Consider the following 18,399-nt stretch of genomic DNA (forward strand, 5'->3'; position numbering starts at 1 on the left):
CAGGATGGTTAGATCCCACTTTTTTTTTACTATGCACTTATATTTCTGTAAGACTGTTTAAAGAAAAACTTGAGATAACTACATTCACTTCAAGGTCTGGTGATTATAAAAAACATGCCTTTCAGTGGAAGGGTTATTAGTACAATTCCTGACAACTGTCACCTCTCTTTTGAATGTCAGTTACCCTTATAAACAATCTCTTAGGAATAGTGAAGAACTCTTACTTGCCAATTAAGTCATCTAATATGCACTGTAGTGAACTGAAGGTAGTTCTCTTGGTAAAGTTTCACAATCTAAGCATCCCTAAGTTTAATGATCATAGTTAAAAATGAATAGGTGGCTGTATAAGACTTTAACTTTTTATTAAAGGAAATTAATCTGGTAAATATCTTAATAACTTCCTATGAAACTCCCTCAACAATTGGCTAGATTTTTAATTTAATTTTATTTGAATTACCTTTAATAAAAACTAGGTGATCTTAATTCCAGTAAATTATGTTCAACCAACCTGTTTATATTGCAGCAACATTTTTCTGAATAACAATATGGGGGTAAAAACTAGATTTAAATGGAATTACTTAACAGAGTAGTAAAGTTGACTTGACTAATGTCAGATGTATAGTTTTGACCATGATGAGTCAGGGTAAACATTGATGAATAATGAAATTTTGTTTAGTTGGGTATTAGTTTGCTAGAGCTGCTGTAACAACGTAGAATACAATGGGTATTTCATTCATTTTTTTATTAATTAAATTTGTTTTTTTATCGTTGTAGTCCCCGTAGTTCTTCCACCAAAAAATCATCCATGAACCATCACCCTATTCCCTTGTGTTCATCCCTCCCCTATTTTGCCCCAGCTCCTATCCCTTCCTTTGCTGTATGCCTTAGTTCCATGGTCAGCTTGCTGGTTTTGACTTTTTCTTGACTTTTTGTTTGTTTTCTCTCTATTCCGTATGTAAGTGGGACCATCCAGTGTTTATCTCTTTCCTTCTGACTAATTTTGGCTAGCATAATCCCTTCAAGCGCCATTCAAATTGCCACAAATGGCATGAGTTTGTCTTGATAAATATATGTTGATAGCTGGAACTTTTTGATCCATTCATCTATTTGGGGGCATGTAGGTTGTTTCTATATCTTGGCTATTGCAAATAGTGCCGCAGTAAATATAGGAGTGCAGGTTTTCTTTCAGATTAGTGTTTTTGTGTCCTTTGGGTGGATTCCTACGAGTGGAGTTGCTGGATTATATGGTGGATCCATTTTTAGTGTTCTGAGGAACCTCCACATAGCTTTCCACATTGGCTGACACAATAGGCATTTTAAATACAAGCTTAATTTCTCTCTGTGTCTGTTCATAGCATCTTTTCTCGAGGTATAAACTACCTCTGTGTCCAAATTTCCCTTTACTATAAGGTCACCATTCATTGTGTATTGGGATTCTCTCTGTCTCATTTTGACTCGAATGCCTCTATAAATACCATGTATCTAAATAAGGTCACATTAGGATTCTACCATATATTTTTGAGAGAAACACAATTCATCTTATAACCATTGGGTTAATAACAATTAACATTTATTGAATGACTTCTATATTCCTTATATTGAATATGTGTTATTGATAAATCATATATCAATCTATTGTTATTTTCCCCATTATAGAGGTAAGAAAACCTATATTCAAAGAGAATAAGTAATTTGTCCAAGATCATACAATGAATAAATGTTAATTGCTGTGTTATACAACCTAAAAATCCTTATTACCTTTTTGATGGATTTCTCATATCAACTCTATCAAAATATTTTGAGTGCTTAAGGATATTTTGGGGGTTTTTTGTCACTAGAGCTTGAGCAAAATGACATTTTATCCATCAAAAATGCTGCATTATACTTTTTTCATAAATGCCCAATGTTGACTGCCTACATCCTCATTTCCAATTTTTTTGCTGACCATTATCTTTGAAGCCTTAGTAGTTTAGCTCCCCTATACCCGATGAAGCTTTTGGTAGGTTGGGTTCTGAATATAGTCTGCATGGGTTGATTCTGGCCCCAGTTTGTGTGGTTGGCATTGAGAACCAGCTCATACATAGGGTTGGCTACTCTGCTTTTCTTTTCCCTCTTTCCTTGCCCTCATCTCTGGTTTTCTTTTAACAGGTAGTTTGTGAACCTTTTTCATTTTCTTTTACAACCCCTCCTATGAGTGATAAACTTTGAAAAGGACTGGGTATGAATAATAACAAAATATAGAGTATATCTACTTACATGAAAGCCAGTGCTCCTATAGGTATTTACCAGAAAGCGTCCACCCTCTTGTTACTTCATTCACACTAAAAGAGCAAGAAGCATTGTGGCATTGTGTACTTTAAGTTTCCTATCTTACCAGTAAAATTATTTCTTACTTTGAAGTTTTAAAGCAGAACTTACTCATGACCCAATTTCACTAATAATTCTCAAGTAACCCTTGTACTCATTTTAGAAGACTTTTTTTTCCACCCACTGTCTGTCTAGCCTGGTTTAAAATTTTTATATATGTACTTTTAAAAAATTGATTAGCTGGAGAACTGCCCATTCCTCTGTGCTGTATAATAAGGATTTAAAAACTGCACACTGAATTCTGTATAGTGTAATTAAAACTGACCCACATTTGGACCTGAGTACACCAGGACTTAGCCAAACTTGCCATGAGCTGAGTTCTGGTGGCAGATGGGAACTAATGAGGACACACTCCACTCCAGAATTTCCCAGCTGCTTGGCCCCTTTTTGTACAAACAAGGTTTGGAGCGAAGTCCGGATCCCAAGAGCATGTTCTGTAAATGTGCTGTACCCGATGATTTGGGAAATGTTCTCACAAAATCGGGCTATTTCAAGGTATCCTCAAGAATTTGGTTACTGTCAGATTTTGAACATGAAAATTTAAAGGAGTCTTTTGTATTCTTTCCAGTCAATGTTTATTTTTAAGGTGGATTAAAATCACATTTTTCACGTCTTTTTTCCTGTACCTGGGTACAGAAAGATCGCTTATATCCAAACGTGGATATTTGCAGGTGGTTGTCTCAGGATAGTCTAGGACTCCTTGCAACCTATGGATCTCTTCAACTTGTTTGATGTCCTGGGACTATTCAGGCAGATGTAATTGAATCAGTTTGAAGCAGCTGTAGCTGGCATGTGGTCTCTCAGATTGCTAGCACCTGCTTGTTTTTTTGCAACTCACTAGAGTGAGAGAAGTGCCAAAACCAGCATTGGTCTTGGAGCAGATAAAGCACTTCAGATCCTATATCCCTTTCTCCTTCCAACCTAGCCACATCATCACTGGTGCCTAAATTAATAAAGCCCCTTTTCATGATTATGTCTGAGGTAACTTTTCCTTCTCATTCTTCCCAGTATTTATATCCTGACAGTACTGACCATGCTAGTCCAAAAAACTAAGAGAGTATAATGGTGATCAGGTGGCTTTGGGGCTCTCTTATCATTAGACAACTGGGTAGCCTGTGGTTTGCAGAATCATTTAAATGAACGCACCAAATTCATTTGCTGTTCCAGCACAGTCTTGTTGGCACAGAGAGTGAGCAGTTAATGTATAACAAACTGTGAGCTGTTATGGAATATGATAAATACATTTGCTTAGCATGGGGGAATGTAAAATGGAATATTTCTCTAATGTAACTCCAGGCTAACCAACATGAATTTCTTCAGCACATACTATGTAGAAGAAGATGCACTCTGCTAAAACAAGGATTAAAAATCTAGGAATTTTAATAAATATGTATAATATATATTTTATATATATTGGGAATGTCTATAAATACTATAAATATGTTTAAATCCATTTAAAAGTACTTGCTTACCTTATCTTTGTTCACTATACTACTCAGCAGACATGTACATAGTTGTTAATTATTATCAACTTCCCAATGTTTAATTTGAAACTGGAGATGACAAAGACAACATGTTTACTTAAACCTTTAGTTTATGTTACAAAGTTCTTTTAAGATGCTTTTAATATTGACAGTCATTAGCAGATGTCTGTTTTGTAAAGTATGACTGTATAGTATGGACATGGAGAAATATATATGGCCCCTGACTACACACAACTTATAGTATGCTTGAAGAGGCATAATTTAAAAATAAAATAGAAATACTCAGTATTAAATATGTGCTGTAAATTTAGTGGAAAATGAACACTATAAAAAAAGGCACTCTTTGTTGTTAAACAAATTCTCTAGACCCAACAATGTCCCTTTTTTCCACTTCACTGCCCATGAAGACATCACTAAGCCATCATGGTTCTCTCTGCCACTGAACTAGAACGTGAAGACAACAATTTGGACAATCATTAACATTGAAGGAAGTCAGATGTAAGATGAAACCCATTTACCATTGCTAGAAAAACAATTAAGTGTTGAAGTTTTTCAGTAAGTTAGAGACCTCTGTGAGCTACAGGTAAGATACAGAACTAAAGCTAGCAAGGTTTTGATAAAACATGAAACAGGACTTAAGTAATAAAGGGAAAGTAGGTCATTTTCAAGCTGAGGAGTAATATCAACAAATGAGTTAACTTTGGAATTAAATAGTATATTCAACGATAGTGAATTGACTGACCTCAGTTGTAAATAGATAACCAGTTATATAATTATTACAATATTTTAATGTTTTTCTCCTCTGCTAGACTGTAAACTACATGAAATATTATATAATTAATTGTTTTAAAATACCTTGTCAGAGAGAACTTCACTGACTTCTGCTATCTGAATAAGGTCTCTCATTTGCTTCTACAGGATCTTGTTCTTTTCCTTCACAGTATATATAATTCTCCTAACCGTTTTGGGAGCACCTTCTCATTGCCAAGATTTTATATTAAGAAACAGGGGGTGTTTAAGAAGAGTTTGTCCTCCATAAATTTATATAACATCAATAATTTCTTAAAACATAATTTTTATTTTTATAATTATGGTGACACCAGCAACAGTGATTTGGGGGATTTCTATCTTAACCATGGTATTTAACAATTTTATTATGTAATCCTGATTTCAGGGAACAAAGAGGTAATCTATTATAGTGGAAAGAGTATGAGGTTTAGAGATACAAGATCTGGATTAAGCTCTGTGCTGTCACTTACTGGTCATGAGATACTGGGTACCTCGTATGTGTTTTGTTGGCTCCATTTGCTCATCTGTTAATTAGAGGTTACAGTATACCAGAGCACTTTGAAAGGAAAATTATCTTCTCCACTTCCCTTCTTCCTCCTTCGCCTCCTCTGCCATCATCATAATCCTACTCTGAAGCCGTGTAATAAGATGTTTAACATGGTGTGCAATATAGTGCCTTCTTTTCCACCCCTTTTGTTATTTGTTCAGGCTCTTACAGATTTACCAATGCAGTTTGAATAGAGAATTATGCTTATATAAAAAAAGGAAGAATTTATGAAATATTCTATAACCTAACCATTGCTAATATTTACTATTGAATCATTTGCTTCTCAAAAACAATTCTCTTTCATTTATTATATATTTAATATTAATTTATATAACTAAAATAACTTTTATACTGACCTTAGTTTTCTATTTCTACTTCTTTCTAAGCTTTAGAGTATTAGAAATCAGTGCTTCAGAAACAATTCAAATATAAATTGTTTCATCTCTGAGTTGTAATAAACACTTATTCTCACCTTTAAAATATTTGGTGACAAAAAGGTTGACTAACAAAATTTATTAACTATACAAGCAACTTAATTCACTAATAGTGATTATTACACATCTCCTGGGATAAAAAAAAGAAGAAGAAAAAGTAAATATTTGGTGTTACTAAGAGTGATTAATTCCTTCCATCTTTTATGCTTTGGACATGTAATGTTTAATGATGAATATCTCCATGTATCATTTTAATAATTTTGAAGGTCTTTGTGGGAATATATGAAAATAATATCCAATTTTCTAAATACATACATTCCTGATACTTAGAGTGAAAATGTGTGAATAGATCTTTTATCCCTCAACTATGTTTTATTAAAAGTTTTCAAACTTTTTATGCTCTATGCTATTCTCATTTTTTCTTAAGAATATCAAAACAAGACTGTACTATAGATCACAACTGTGTAAAGGTAAAAAAGGTAGATGAGCTAGGGTCTTCTGAAATAAGTTTAAATACATGATGGTCTGTACAGAAAAAAGTAGGCAAGCTGTGAGCACAGGGGACCGAGGTGATGGTGCACAGGTGCATTGGAGAAGGAAATTCTATGGGGACTACACCTGAGGGGGTGGGGGAAAGCAAATATTGCTTAAAAATGAACAATGATGTGAAAAATTAATAAAAAATTAAAATAAAAAATAAAAGCATTTTAAAACCAAAAAAAAAGTAGGCACCTGAAAATTTACTAAAATGTTGCTTTTACAATGTATGGCAAATAAGATTGCTAAATTTAATATTACTTTTAAGAAATTATTCTTTTTTAAATCAGCAGTCAGTTTGAACATAATCTTTAGTTATGTTGATCTGATGTTTCAGGAAAAGCAATCTATACTTATTAGAGTCTTTGCCAGTGTCAGGAGAGGTTAATCCTTCGGTGAAAAGAAAATTGATTTTCCCTGCTGTATTTTGACATTTTACATTATATTCAAATTTCCATTGATCAAAGTAGGTATATTTACTTTCTGAATCTACCTTTTCAATAGCATAAATAAGTTTTCATTGAATGAATGATTTAAATTATTTTCCATTAAGTGATTTTAATCATGCTTTTACTATTGATCATGTACCGTCGTATTTATTAATTATTCATGTCAATATGGCACTTGGATTGTTTAAAAAATATAAATCTCATAATTATCTTTTAAAAAATGACCCCCACCTGTTTCTGGCTTTCTTCAAAAGATGGGATTAGAAGATGTTCTATCAATTGTGGACTTTGAGGTCACTATTTATATTTACCAAACTGATATACCGTCTTCCACTTTTTTAGTCCAAAGAGGACTAAGATTATTTCAGTGTCCTGGGGCTACTGTAACAAATTACCACAAACTGGGTGATGTAAAACAACAGCATTTTTTTGTCTCATAGTTCTGGAGGCCAGAAGTCCAAAATCAAGGTGCTGCAGGGCACGGTCTTTCTGAAGGCCCAGGTGAGACTGTTTTCTTGCCTGTTCTAGATTCTGGATTCCTTGGCTTTCAACAGCATAACCTCATATTCTACCTTACTCTTTACATGACCTATCCCTCCCTTTGTCTCATATTCTTTTAAGATACCAGTCATTGGATTTAGGGTTCACCTTAAATCCAAGATAATTTTATCTCAAGATCCCTCACTAGTTACATTTTGCTAAGACTACATTTCCCAACATTCTGAGGTCCAATATAGACATGAAATTTGGGGGGATGCTTCAGTCTACTGTAGAGAGTAACTTTATTTTTCTGAAATATTTATGGCAGGTTTATTTACATAATCACACATTAATTCTTTCTCCCCTCTATAAATGACAAAGGTTATCTTTTCAGCACTTATAGAATACTTGTTGCCTTATGAACTTGAGGCATATAGTAAGTAATCAGCAGGATTATAGTTACTCTGCAGATGCAGTGCAAAATTAAAAACTGAATTTGGTGTTATCCAGTTTTGCTGTGCATCTATGTCGAGGTACCAAATATACTTTTATAGTTCATAGTACTTTCAGATAACCTTAATCATTACCTAAATCATTAAATTTTAGAATTTTTTTCATATTAATGTCTAGATACTGTAACCAAGTATGCACCTGAAATTTAGTGTTATGGAGTGACAAAAGCATTGTGCCAGATGATTGCTTATTGAAACCATGAAATAATTGAATCTATACTTAGCAGAGGCAAGGTCTTTATTAATTAGATAAGTATGAATCTGGCTGCATATAAAGATACACATCCATTAACTGATCACTGGAAATGATGAGTATCCAAGACCAGATTGGAAAAGCAAGACTCAGCTCAGAGAGGTTAATTCTAACTTCATGTAGCCAGTATGTGACTGAGAAAAAATTTAAACTCAACTCTCCCCAATTGAAATACCTCCATTGTTTCTGCCTTTCCCAAGTTGATGTCCAAGATGTTTGAAAATGTTTTTCTTTTCCTGTAAGAGTATATTACCATTAAGGCAAGGGTGGACAGAGGAGGCAGTCATTCCTAAAAGAATTGGAACAAATGGGAAACATTTGCTGGTCCTTTCCGCCCCATGATTATAGGATATTACAGATGTTTTCTTTAGAAATATTCAATTTACCAACAATTTGAATTTGAAAAATAGATTAGTATAGTGATTATATGAATTATGACTTTCTCTACTAAAAATTTCCTATAAGTTACAGTTCTTCTAGTGTGCTTCTGGATAGTATGTGATTGTATGCTCATTGGACAGAAAAATTTAGACGTAAGCATTAGACTTCTCTGCCAGGGGGGAGAAAAGGACAAAATATAAATGGAAATTAAAAATTAAATAATCCCTGAAATATATTTAAATGTGAAAATGTGATTTTAATTTGCAAAATTATGATTTACACTCAAAATCATTCAGTTAACCTATTCTAGTTTGGCTTATTCCTGTTGCTATAATAACTAAAGAGAGGAAAGTACTGCTTTGCCACATTACAGATTTCTTTCCGGCATGGTTAAAGTCATACTAGCTCCAGCCTAGATTGCATATGGAACTCTGAACAAGAAAATCAATATCCTATACTTTGTGGAACTAGCATGGTGATGGGGGTGGTAGTGAGTGTGGGAGGATACAGTAAAAAAATTAACAAATACATTTGTAAGGTACATCTAGAAGCAGTTGGTGATATTCAGGAAGTACAACAGAAAAAAATATAATAGAGAATGACCATGGGTGAGGTATGGGACGTGTCATGGATGACCCTTCTGTGGGATTAATGCTTGACCCAGGGAGCTGAATATGAATGATCTGGCTAAGGGAATATCTGGAATAACAGAGAATTTGATCTCCATATTCTCAAGGGTTGTTCAGAGTGGTGGTCCCAAGGTGAGTGTATCTAGAGTAAAGGGGTAAGGAGATCATATTCTGTGTGTGTGTGTTAACTATTAATGTACAATTAGATGATCTGCTTTGGACACATCCAGTTGACTCTTTTTTTTTTTTTTCTGATAGCAAGAAAAGCAATCATACATATTTGGGGATGGATTAAAGATGCTTACCACAATCTCCCTAAAATCTTACAGTCTTGTTATTTGTGAAAGTCAGTTAGTCTGACCACATCTGAAGGGTTCATTGTTTCATTCATAGATTCATAGATTCATTCAATTCATAGATTCATTGTTGCACTTAGGTTTCCTTAAAAATTCCATTGCCTTGCCCACTCTGGCGACAGAAACTGGTAGTGAACCCACAGGTATTCTTGAGCCATCATTTCTCTCTCCCTTTGGCAAATCATCTTTTCTAGGAGTAATGTCTTTTTTCCCTATACAGAAAAAGCTTTAAAATAAAAATGGAAGGCCAAACTGGATATCTTTCAATTGAAATTGTTTAAGTATTAATCTCAAAAATAGGTTAAGATTTAACACAGAACTGTTGAGTTAAGCCAGGAAATTTCTTCTTTTCATCTCTACTTTCAATCTGAAACAGACATTTCTCCAAAAAATTGATTGAAAATTTAAATATTTATCCATCACTAGAAAAGGACATGTGGTGTAAATTGTTGAAATTGATGCGATTTGTTAGAATTTAATGTATGTAATCCACACTGTGTTCTTGGCATTATTGTTTTCCCATGACTTGATGCTATTACAGAAGACAGTATTGCCATGACCCACTGAGACTGTATAAAATAAAAAAGAAAGTCAAAAGTCTACTGTGAGCATTTGAAAAACATCCAAAAATAGAATTTCAGAAATCATTAGGTTTTAAATGAGAGGGTTTACATTTTTTTCTCTAGAGAAGCTAAAAACTTCTCAATATAAATTTTGATAGGCTTTATCTACAATTTAATTTATAATCCAAATTGTGTGAGTAACATTGAATACTGTTCATAACATAGAATCTTACACAGATAATTCCCATGTTTCTGTTCTTATTACAATATTGGAAACCAGAAATGGAGGAATAACTATTTTCTTTCTTAAAAATACCACAGTGCATAACTTCTAGTACGTAGCTTAGATGACCACATAATTCTTTTCCAAACTATATTTGAGACATTTTGATTTTAAAAATTCTAGTCAAATGACAAAAATATTAAGTAGCAATGGAAGAAGACCATTATTATACTGAAGCTTCAAACACCACAAATTAAAAATATATGGAGTCCTCCTTATAACTGGTAAGCAAGCACTATGATGCTATAGAAGATTTCAAATCTTTTAATATTGTGTATTTCAGGTTGTGTATTTGAGAATATATATCCAGGCTGCGATTAGTTAGATATTGCCAGTAAAATATATAAGAAATATATTTTCTGATCAGTCTTGTTTGGCATATTTCAGTACTTTGGCAGTTTAATTGTTGAGACCCAGGGGGACTTGTACTGTATATATATTATTTAAGATACTGTTTATTTTATTCACTTATCCAAAATTTTAGTATATTAATTATTTTATATTGTTGGATTTTTAAGACACAAAAATATAAGCTGTAAGAGATATAGATAACTTGCAGTTATCTTTTTAGCACAATTCAATTATTTTATAGATGAGGAAGTGGAAACTCTGAAGCTGCTAGGTCTAGAAAAGTATAAAATAAAGCATTGAGCAATATAATACCCTGTTTCCATATAGTATACTTTTTACCACTTACCACTACTCTCATCAATACTTTAAAAATACACACATGGTAAAAATTTTAAGTGAAATGGTACACAAGGCTATAGAATAAAAATTATATCTTTGCCAATTCATATTACTATTACCAGAGAGAAACAGATTCAAGTGTATTCGTCTACAGAAATGTATTGATTTACCTATACTTTGAAAGTGGAGATGGAATCATATTCAAGTTCTTTGTGCTTTTTTCTTAATATTATAACTTACAAATTAGTACTTGTACTACCGTTTATTATTCAATTATCTTTTAATTTTTATTGTAATTTTATTTATTAAGTTACTGTAGTAGCATTGATTTATAACATTGTATATGTTTCAGGAGTACAGCTTCACACTTGATTAAATGTATATACCACATCACACACATCACCAGAGTTCTAGTTACCATCCACCACCATCCACTCCACCTCCTCTCCCCATTCCTCGTACACTACACCTCCTTCCCTTCTGGTACTCACCATTCTGTTATTAAAAATTTAAGTTTCTTTTGTTTTGTTTTGTTTATTCATTTGCTTTGTCCTTATATTCCACATATGTTGAAATCATATATATATATATATAATATGTGTTTATATTTCATTTTCTTACGTAAATTTTAGTAGCTATCTAATGTTTTCATTTTATGGATAGAACATTACCTAAGTTATTTTTTTAAAGATTTATAAGAACTGGGGTACAAGCCAGAGGTGTGGGGGGGTGAGAGGATTCAGCAGAGACAGTAGGGAACTGAACAGAGGGATTGACTGAAATACACTGCTAAGGGGAGCAGCAGGCAAGTCAGGAGAGGTCTGCTGCACCATGTGGGTCACCTCCCTGGCCAGGGATCAAACTCATGCTGCAGTGAGTGCGGATAGCTGCATAGTGCTGCTGTATTTCTTAATAAAGAAGTATTAACACATATGCAGTAACAAAAATAAATAATTTTATCTTACTTGAAATAAAAGAAACGCTTTTTTGTCTTGAAAGCTCTTTAGTAAGCAGAGATCAGCAGTGAGGTTAAAAAAAATAATGTTAGACTGAGAACAACTGAAATGTCAAAATTGACACATTTTCTTTATTTATCAATCACTGATGTCTTTTGTTTGTGATACAGGAAAATCCCAAGAAACTTTTTTTACTTATGAGAATAAATTATTATATTTTGATAATCTAAGCAATGATTAAACCAGTGAAAGCATCATAGAATAAATCAAACCCCTAGGGAGATACATTTAACAGCAATTCCCGTTCATATGGTAATGTTAATTTTACTTACTTAAAAGAAGCACTTACTTAACAGTAAGACCCAATAACTGTACAAATAAAATAAAAATGTGAACATTGTAATTTAAGCTGGATGCAATAGCCAGGGTGATGAAAGAAATATTTGTACCTTGAAAAGTTCACTTCCAATCATCATCATTACTGAAAGGCAATTACTTTGTATGATTTTTCTAAACTTACAATGCAGCTTGGAGACTCGAAGGGTTCTGAAGGCTGACATTTTTGCAAGTTTGTAAATAAGGAAAGGATCCATTCAGTTAGAAAAGTTTAATATTTAGCAATAAAAGAACATTGTTAGGTTTAATATCTATTATGTTTATGACTGGAATTGACAAGAAGAGAAGTGAAGATAAGTGAAATGTGAAATATAAGTGGTGGAGAGGGATGAGGAAGTGTAATTTAATTTTCCTACCCATAATTTTATTTTTAATAGAATATTCATTTTTCTATTATTAGGGTAATACACCATCATGGTAAAACTGTTAGGAATAACAAAAAGTCAGAAATAAGACACTAAAATCACCCTTGATGTTACTATTACTACTTAGAAAAAAGTTATTATTAACATTATGATGTGTGTATATATGTATGCATGCAGAAACATAGAATTATGCCCTTATACATGATTGTAGATTCTTATTTTTCAACTAGAACATTTGTTCCTATGAACATTTGTTCCTATAATAAATTTTTCTGTGCTGTAATTTTTTTTATTGATTATATGGTATTCCATTCAGTGAATGTGTTATAATAATTTAGTCAGTCTCTTATTTTTGGACACGTAAGTTGCTTCCAGTTTTTCTGTGTTACAAAAATGAAACTGAATATCATTGTGCAAACATTTTTATGAACATCCCTGATTGTGTCCCTATGATAATTTACTATAAATAGAAAAGCTGTGTCAAAGATATATGCAGTGTTCAAGATTTCAAAGCATTTAGTTATATGATTTACACAGTGCTATGGTTTTACCAGCAGTTTCTGCAAGTGTCTGTTCCTTTCTTTATTCGTTCTTAGAATATAACTTTACATGGCTCATCAAAAAGTTCTCAGTGGTCTGGGAAGGATTAGTACAAAGAGATGGGAAGAAGTGAAACAGAGGAAAGGTTTTTATTTAAGAGATGAGGCAGGCAGCCATAAGCTCTTCAGAGCTGCCTTCTCCAAAGCGAACATGAGATTCAGACTCTTCACGTTAACTTGGCAAGGTTGAAATGTCCCTGTTTGCTTTCAGGCAGTGGCCTGACCCTCTAGGCACACCCCATGTATTCAGTGATTGAGACCACTTATTCATACTAATCATTACACACAGAAAATACATAAAAGATTTGTATTCATCACTCCAACATATTTTGCTCCTCAAGTGTCATGAAACATTCAGGGTATATTAACTGGCAAATGCACACCTGGAGTATGTTACTTAGCTTTAGAAACTGCTAATTTAAAAAAATCAAATATTTGATTTTGAGGGAAAAAAATCAGTTTTGGATTTTGAGCATATATATCATCTTTCATTTTGGCCCAATTAACCCAGCAGGTGTGTGCAAATTAGGTCACTACTTTGTCACCGTGGTAACATGTTTTGGGGAGGTGGATCTTAACCACCCCCAGCACAGGTGATGTTGGCTGAGTTAGTGTTAAGAGATGCTTTACAAACAAACAAGGATAATTTAATGTTAGAGTGTAGAAAATAGGTCTGGTGCTGGGTTCCAGTATATAATAGTCCATGGCTTAACAATCACACTGTCTCAAATTTACATTAACAGAGAAATCTAATAAGCCTTAGAACTTTCATGCAAAATTTACTGACAGTCTGAAAGAACAGCAGAACTTACCGACAATTAGTCACAAGGTGATTGTCTCTCGTGGAACAAGCAGTATGGAGGTTGGAGTCAGTGTCCCTGGAATTTATGGATGTTTAAACTAAGCATGATTTTTTTAAGGGTCAGTGACCTTCCTGCCTACTCATTCTAGTCACTAGACTCTAGTCACTACCTAAGAGTTTTCAAAAGTACAGTGTCTAATAATTTTAAGTGCTATTTCTGATCATTATTCATAATTGCTTGTAGGTTAAGTTGGCAGACTTGGGCTATGCCAGCACTCCAGCATTAATACAAGTCTCTAACTCAGGCTTCTTCTCACCAGGTGGAAAATCAGACATGCTTCAAGATCGCTGGTAGAAATTGTGCAATCTGTTGGGCTGTTGAAGATTCCAAATCATGTGGGCATTACGCAGCCCCACAGAGTGGTAGAATTTCTTCACTTATCACTGACAAGTTCACACCTCTTTTGGTCATTAAAATTGCAAGTCTGCATTATCAGGCTCAGAAAACAAACCAGATTAATGATATCAAATATATTTCCAAGAAAATGAATCTTGCAGGACCATTCAGTACCCAGACAGGCATGATATTTCCATACAGTCTGTGGGTCAGTTCACATGTGATTTATGTTTTTCAGTTTGTCCTCATATCAGCCTTATATATGTATCTCTTGTTACAATTTTGAAGTAATTTTGTATACTGTATTAAATTTTTTGTGATATTTTACACTTGGCATTTCAGAAACTTGAATCCTTCTAATGTTTATTTTCACTTGCTTGTGACCGCAGCTTTATTACTTATTTCGTGTGTTTTCAATAGTTAATATTTACAAAACACTGAACAAACTCTTCAAGATTGCTTTTCATAATCTCCCTCTCTATGCATCAGGATGAGAGGTACAGAGAGAAGTCATAGTGACTTACCCCGTGTCACAAAGTATGTGAATTCATTTTCAAACAAGAATAGCGGGTCCCTGGTTTTCACTTTGTGTGTTTGTGTGTGTGTGTGTGTGTGTGTGTGTGTGTGTGCGCGCGCACGCGTGCACGCACGCCATTTCAATCTCTCAAGAGACTTCCAGGTTTGGAGACTTACAAAGGGATGGCATTGCTAAGTGGAGAAACAGTTGACTCAAGTACTCTTTTACCCCTAACTTCTCTTTTTCCTCCCTCTCTCCTTATGTGCAAGTTTTCCTTTCCCATCTACTTCTCAGTGGATACAGAAAACCATTTCTTTTGATGAGCTGGTTCATGTGACAAAGACCTGAAGTCTCAGTAAATCTATTAACTTGCTAAGGTTAAGGGTAAGGGTATGCATTGTTCACTGGAGAACAGTAAGCCCCATTCCACCCTGTCTGCTCAGGGAACGAGGTGGGTTGCAGCACAAAACAGCATCGGAACAGTCCTTTATCACAGTGGAATCCCAGGTTGTTTTAGAAATAAGAATTGAAACAAAAATATGTGAAGGTACTGAATCTATCAAATCTAATAAAGGAAATTATAGTAGATTTAGGGAACTTAAACCCCTGAATTGTAGTAACCAGACTGGGGAGGAAGTGGGCAGTTAAACAAAGTAGTGCTCTATCTTTCTTTCATTATTTGATGAAATAATTTTTGCCCTTTTTAACTGGTATATTAAAATAAAGAGAGAGAGCCTGGTATATCTGAAACAAAGAGCTTACACAGTCACCAGAGCTAGTTGGTTTTTATGCCTTCCTTTACTGAGTATTGTCCTTCAGTACAATACAGAGCCATTTCTTTGTTCTCACAAGCTAGCAGTTAAATTGTATGTAAATGTATGCAAATTAGATGCTGTCTAATAAAGAGAGTCATTAGATGGAAGAAATATTTAGTTTAGGGGGAAAAAGCAGGTGTATTGTGTAAAAGAAAATGTAAGGCTACAAAAAAAACCAAACTTTTGTGGACAGTTATAGAAAAAAATTATTAAAATAGATTTTTAAAAGACTTACGTCTTCCTGACCTTTCCATTGTGCTTATATATATGTGTGTGTTTTAAAAATATTTACATATAAAACTAGGGGGTTGGCTTCTTTCCCAGAATTACTGGAAGCACCTTCACTAGGAACATTTGGACTTGAATAATCTCCACAGCAGCATTTTCTTTCTTGAATTATATGAATTGTAAAATGGATGATTGGCCCAGGAGCACTGAGTGCTTATTTGGGTTCCTTTCCCTCAGACAGATAGTTTAGTGATTACATAGTGGGTATCTTGCAGTTGATCATCTTGGCTACTCTAAGGTTCCTCTTCCCCATGACTCCACCCCAGACTCTTAAAGGCTACTCTAGACTCCTTAAAAGATTTGTAGACTATAAGCTCCTTTAGAGGAAACAGCTGTTCCTTCTGAACTTGATCCATGTAGTCATTATTTCACAAAATGCCTACCACTTCCTAGACACCCACATTTATTTTTGAAAAGATTAAGTGAATGATTGAATGAATAAATGAAAGATAATTTCATGTGCACTGAATATTTTAGATGTCAGTTAAGTGGTCACAAAACATCAAATACCTTTGCGGTCCCCAACAAACCGCGAAACAATTCCTTTGGTTTGTGTTTAGCAGTTACATATAAATGCATAGTGAAAAAATTACTTTGCTGTCCAGTTTTCTCATTCACTGTAGCAAATGTACTCATCATGTGGCCGTTACTGTGGGGCAAATATGAGTAGGCACAGTAGTTTTTCTCTAGCAGCTCCTACTTTTCTAGATGAAACATACACATACTTAATACACAGCAAACTACACAAAGTAGTTACAAATAAAATACTATGAGACTGTGATGGAAAAAGAGATAAATTCTGATTATAGAATGTCTGACATGGTTTCTTGGAGGAAAATACAACTGATTTTAAGCCTTGAAAGTTGTAAGGAACAAATGGTTAGCTCTGTTGAGGTAGAGAAAAGCAGAGTCGTAGAATTCTTTGTATTTCAGTCCCAAGTTAGTACAAATGTACTAGATTTTTTTCTATTCTCTTATGAATTTCCAGTAACAGCTTGATTTTAATCTCCGTGGAAACACAAATGAGGGCTGTGATCGATACAATAATGACTATGGTAAATTATAACTCCAAGTCAAAATTTTAATCATACTCAGCCATTGATTAGGAAATAAGGAAAAGTATGCAAAAGGACTTTATAATTATTTAATTCTAGGGTATTAAAATATAATTTTGTTATTATTCATAATGTGCAAAGTTGTCCATGGTATGGAATAACATTTAGAGTACAAGAGGTTTAGGGACCTAGAATGGGATACCTCATATATGTATAGTGCCTTATAGTTACTAAGTAGCTGCCTACTACATTACTATTTTTATTTTATTGTTACAACAGCAGTAGCCTTCAACATTGGCATTGCTTTTTCCATTTTACAGGTAAGGCAATTGAAGTTCTGAGAAACTAAATGACTTAGCCAAGGTCACACAGTGAATGTCAGAGCCAGGTTTCCTGACATTTTGTCCAGTTCTTTTCATACACTTCCTTGTAACCCAGAAACAATGCACAAAAGAGTTATATAGCCATAGAAGTTGCATAGCTCTGGGTTCTAATTGTATCAAAATATTTTCTTTTGATTTAGTGGTATGTCCACATTTTCTCCACTTTAAATGGGTAAAATATGCAAGACTAAAAGTGAAGGGGACATGCATGGGAAAGAACTGATTGTTTTGATAACTGATATGGATACAAAAATCATAATGGGTATAGGGATTGAAAGCATCTTAATTTATTATCCTGACTTTTGAGTTAAAGATTTCAATGTGAAGGTGCAAAATATGCTGCACTGAACTCATCTTGGAGGTAACCAAAGGGCTGTGGGACTAACAGCTTTTGATATTACTTAGTGCTTATTATTGTTATTATTATTATTTCTTTTTAATTATGCAAAGTGCTAATCAGTTTGATTATGCACAGTGCTAATCAGGTTAATTATGCAAAGTGCTAATCAGTTCTTCTTGAAGCACACGAGGAGAGCAGAGGTGCTGGCGGTGAATGGCGTAGCTAGATGGGGGTAGTCACGGCAGTCATTCCTTATTAAGATAGGAGTAGACAAGATAGCAAGGGGATTTATCCATAAAAATTAAGAGGAAAAGAAAGAGAACTATGAGCACAAGAAAGATTGTGGTTTTGGCAGGACAGTGCTTACGCATAGAAAGCTGTTTTTCCCCCTGTTGCATAGTTTGGTTGGATAGTCTTTGCTATATTTTGAAGGCACTCATTTGAAGCCAAAAAGACTGCAGAGGGAAAGAAACAGAGTATTGTATAGCTAGACAAGTTGTCAAAACAACTTATTGTAGTTGGCAAGCACCAATTCCTGGGAGGACAGTAGAGGAAGTAGAATCTAATAGACCTATACATGAAAGAGGACATCAATAAAGAGAATTGAAAAATTAAGGGAGTGCCATTCTGATAAAATAAACAGGGCCATCTCACCACTGTCTTGTTATTGGGATGGTTGTCGGTATGTTTCCTGAGGTGAACTGAGGGCTTCTTGGTGCTGGTAGTGGTCTC

The 18,399-nt window shown here is 34.1% G+C and overlaps 1 protein-coding gene across 31 annotated transcripts in view; it reads left to right on the forward strand.

Moving 5' to 3' along the window:
- The window catches only part of ZBTB20 (zinc finger and BTB domain containing 20), a 775,686-nt gene that overhangs the window by 198,233 nt on the left and 559,054 nt on the right, over positions 1-18,399 (forward strand). For 2 of the 31 annotated variants that reach the window (XM_054700556.1, XM_054700563.1), the window contains exon 5: positions 7,048-7,108. The exons of the other annotated variants lie outside the window; for them this stretch is intronic. The gene's annotated coding sequence lies outside the window, so the exon portion shown is untranslated. The remainder of the gene's footprint in view (positions 1-7,047; positions 7,109-18,399) is intronic. 31 annotated transcript variants of the gene reach the window in all.

The sequence above is a fragment of the Talpa occidentalis genome, unplaced genomic scaffold (genome assembly GCF_014898055.3).
Source record: "Talpa occidentalis isolate TD23 unplaced genomic scaffold, MPIMG_talOcc4v2.1 talOcc4.4, whole genome shotgun sequence".
Lineage (NCBI taxonomy): Eukaryota > Metazoa > Chordata > Mammalia > Eulipotyphla > Talpidae > Talpa > Talpa occidentalis.